Source organism: Erythranthe guttata, chromosome 9 (genome assembly GCF_056151865.1).
Source record: "Erythranthe guttata isolate IM_541 chromosome 9, IM_541, whole genome shotgun sequence".
Classification (NCBI taxonomy): domain Eukaryota; kingdom Viridiplantae; phylum Streptophyta; class Magnoliopsida; order Lamiales; family Phrymaceae; genus Erythranthe; species Erythranthe guttata.
The window spans coordinates 12,600,340-12,603,657 of NC_142541.1; the positions used below are offsets into that span (position 1 = coordinate 12,600,340).

Sequence of the window (3,318 nt, forward strand, 5' to 3'; positions counted from 1 at the left end):
GCAATGAATTATTAGTTTGTGAGGAGTCACGTTTATTAGGAAAAATAACAAATAAAATATGTTTGTCCATTAATGATGATAATTGGTCTTGGCCCAATTATTTTATTTATCTAGATTGGGCCAACTATTTATTTATTTGAATTGGGTAACATAATAAAAATATCAAAAGCCCAAAATCAAATATAAATAATATTTCATTGTCTAAAAAGATTATCTTATATATAAAAAGAAGATATTTTGACATATAACCTAGACCTAAACCTAGGGGTACTTTCGACTATTTCTATTATGTCAATTTTTTTTCTTCTCTTTTTTCGTTCATGCCAGTTTTCCTTTTGTTCCTGATTTTTCGATACACGGTTAACAATTGCAAACACAATCCTATTTTCTGTTTAAAAAAAAAACCACGATCCTATTTCATTGGTAGGTTTTTTTTATAACGTGGAAACGATTTAAAACTTCTGGTCATTCTTCTTTTTTTAATGTTTTAGGCCGTTTTTCTACAATACTTATCTCTGATTCAATTCTCCACGATATCATGCTCCTCTCCACTTCTATTTATATTTAATGATTTTTAATTAGTGAAAGAAGTTAATTAGTGAGTTAGTGGGTGATTTAATTTTAATTAGTCATCACATAGGCGGTTAGTGAAGAAAGTGCACGTTATGCATGTTTTTTGTAGTGGTTTAATTTAGTGGGGTAGTTTATATATTGCTATTAGTTGTAAATTCTATAAATTGAGTATTGCGTAGTTGAAAATGGGGAACAAGTTTTACAGAATCAGTTAATCTTCCTAGCCTCTCTATTTATTCTTTTACATTCCTTATTTCTTATTCTCAAATCTTCTTGCTTAGATTATTTATTCTACTCAAATTACCAGGTAACACAAATCAGATTTCATTGTTCCCTATACAGGTATCTTAAAAATTTCTGAAACTCTCATCTTTACTTTCATCTCTAGGACTTGAAGAACTAAGAAGCGGCCGGGAAAATTCAAGAACTTGAAGCCTCCTTGAAAATGTGCCGCCGAAAGAATAGGACGCAACATGTCTCAAAAGGTTTTTTCTCTATTTTTCTATCAATTATCTTCTTTTTATATATAAGATTTTCGTTATTCATTGTATTGTAATAGAATAACTTAGACGAATTATGGATTTTAACAGGTGGTGATAAAACTAAGAGAGATATGATTGATGAAGCGAAATTATATTTTGTAAACTGGCCGGCGATTTCTATGGCAACGGAACCAGCTCTCAAGTCAATTAAATCATATTCTGGAGAAATGTGCGATGGAAAATATTTTCAAGCTTATAAAATTTGTAACCATTCTCAGATCAGTTTATGAGCTGAAGAATATTTTGAGGTTGGCACATGGAAAACACAAAACGAGTGGATGGAGCTTATTTCCGAGGAAAATGTCATTCAGTTTTTTGGAAGACACTTTTCATTGGCGTAACTTTTTATTTTATCGTACAATATTTCATACACTTTACTTTTTGAGTCACGCAGGTATTAAGTTGCTATAGTTAGTCACTAACTATGTTGAGGATATCGGTGAATGGCTTGACATTCAATTCAAAAGTATGGCACATGAGAGACGTCAATACACCACGTTCTATCAGATTGATTTCCATATCATCGCAGTTTTGTCTCCACTCACACACGTTTTATAAGTTTCCACTCACCATTTCTCGCTTCTTTTCTGTAAAAATTCGAATGGAGAGGAGAAAAGGTAAACAGACAAAAGAGAGTGGAAGACAAGCTGTATCTCTCTTGAGAAGTAAGCCCTCGATGTTTCTCCATATTGTAATTTCTGTATTATCATCATTTTCTTTCTCCATTTAAAATCTTATGTGAAACTAAAACCGTTATTTAAGCCCTCGAAACATATTTGTATTAGGTTGTTAGAAGGCGAGTGAATCTCCGGAAAAAAATGTCAGCAGTCGGCGCCGGCAGGCAATCGCAGAAAGAACCATTGATTGGAAATTGACGGTACAATTCCTAAATTATATCAGGGTCCATGAATGGCCAACGAGAATATTCCTTTGAAGGACTTCGTGTTTCTTCCTGTTCTTGCCACTTCGTCGGCGCATTTCAAACGAACCATTACTTCTTTGAATATATATATATATATATATATATATATATATATATTGTCCATTTTGGTTCTATAAGCTTTCTGACTCAAAATATTTGGGAGATTTGAAATTGCAACTCAAATAATTGTAAATTTCTCTTCTATTTTTTTGTCCTGCATTAGTTGAATCTTTTGGTATTTTCGATTTGTTACTTAATATGTAAATTGCATTTGGGAAAATTGAAATTGGGGATTGGAATATTGCGAGCACAATTTCTCCTCATTTTATTATTGTAGATATATAGAATTATTGATCTGTCTTTGTTGCTGAAATACATTTGATGATTTTGGGTATATCCATATCATTTGATCTTATTTATAAATGTAATGTTTTAATAATGTTAAATTCATTTACCGCTTGCAGCATGGTGCCGAATTCACTTATCTCAACCCATTAGATTGGATGATAAAAGTTCGTGTTTTGCATCTACGAAAATATTCTCAGAAAGTGGAGACTATGGGTACAACATTTTATTGCCCAAATTGAGACATTTAGGACCTTACTGGGATTTCGCAAAAGCATTTCATTGAAGAGAGTATGCAGGTTTTTCAAAGTGTGTTGGGTTAGACACTGAGGAAAAAATTTGTATCTTCAATCATGGCTTTTGTAGACATCCCTTTATTATTCTTGCAACTTTCTTCTGAATAGATATTGTAAAATTCCTTGATGGATGTTTTATATCTTTGGTGACTAAACAATTGAATTTCTGAATTCTCTATGATTTCGATCCAAATTTTACCTATTTTAGAACATATTTTTTATTTCGACTTTTGAAATGCGCTTTTTAAATTTTGTTGAATGAATTTTAAAAAACTATGATTTTAAGAATAATTCAAAAGAGATGTATATTAAAAAATAATATAAAGATATACTTATTTATAAATATTTTATTTATTTAAAACTTTGTATTCACCCGTGCTACTCGAGTCAAAATACACTAAAATACTACCCCGTGCAACGCACGGGTACAAATACTAGTTCTATTTTAAATACAAGCTCTAGTTAAAGGGTAAATTATAACCACCCATGAGGTATGATTCAATTACAAAAACCCCTTTTGTTTGGGTAATTACAACCACCCCTCAACTATAAATCTTGTTACACGTCCACTTTTGTGGTTTCAAATTTAGTGGAATCTTCGACATTATATGGAATATTATCACTTTTATACTCGTTTTAT

General features: G+C 31.3%; 1 long non-coding RNA gene across 2 annotated transcripts; it reads left to right on the forward strand.

Annotated features, from left to right (window-relative positions):
* The first annotated feature begins 217 nt into the window (after nucleotides 1-217).
* On the forward strand, nucleotides 218-2,878 carry LOC148768125 (uncharacterized). Of its 2 annotated transcripts, XR_016033458.1 has the most exons (5): nucleotides 218-880; nucleotides 962-1,058; nucleotides 1,164-1,780; nucleotides 1,901-1,992; nucleotides 2,502-2,878. It is a non-coding gene; the product is annotated as an uncharacterized LOC148768125 (long non-coding RNA). The 2 variants fall into 2 exon arrangements; XR_016033457.1 differs by having other exon boundaries at nucleotides 218-1,058.
* The last annotated feature ends 440 nt before the right edge of the window (nucleotides 2,879-3,318 follow it).